A 602-nucleotide genomic window follows, 5' to 3' on the forward strand; every position below is an offset into this window, starting at 1 on the left:
GCCCTCGCTCACATCGTGGCCTCCTTCGCACCTTCGCACCGCTTTGCCCCTCCCGTCATGTTATCATTTATCAAGAGCGTATTAAGAAGGTGTTCACCTTGATGTTATCTTGATGATATATGGCCGAACTTTCCATCCTCTCGGCCGCCGTGTGTGGTTGTCGCGCCACGAACGCGGATTTAATTATTGCAATAGGAAACGGCTTGTTGAAATGCCGTCTACCATCGTCGCCCATTACCACAACCGGGCGCCCTATAGCTCTGCCGCTAAGGCTTATCGGCCCCCTACCCGCCAAGGCACTTGGAGCATTCCAATAACAAATTTGTAGTAAATAAATACAAATTGTATTTACTACCACAAAGTTGTTGTTATATACTCTATATAGTTGCCTCCCTGCTTACCTGCCTGCCTGCCTCCCTGCCTGCCTGCCTGCCTCCCTGCCTGCCTGCCTGCCTGCCTGCCTGCCTGTCTGCCTGCCTGCCTGCCTGCCTCCCAGCCTGCCGGCCGGCCTGCCTACCTGCCTACCTGCCTGCTTCCCTGCATGCCTGCCTACCAGCCTACCTGTCTGCCAGCCTACCCGCCTGCCTTCTGAGTCGGAGACA

This window comes from Priapulus caudatus, unplaced genomic scaffold (assembly GCF_000485595.1).
Source record: "Priapulus caudatus unplaced genomic scaffold, Priapulus_caudatus-5.0.1 Scaffold697, whole genome shotgun sequence".
NCBI classification, from domain to species: domain Eukaryota; kingdom Metazoa; phylum Priapulida; class Priapulimorpha; order Priapulimorphida; family Priapulidae; genus Priapulus; species Priapulus caudatus.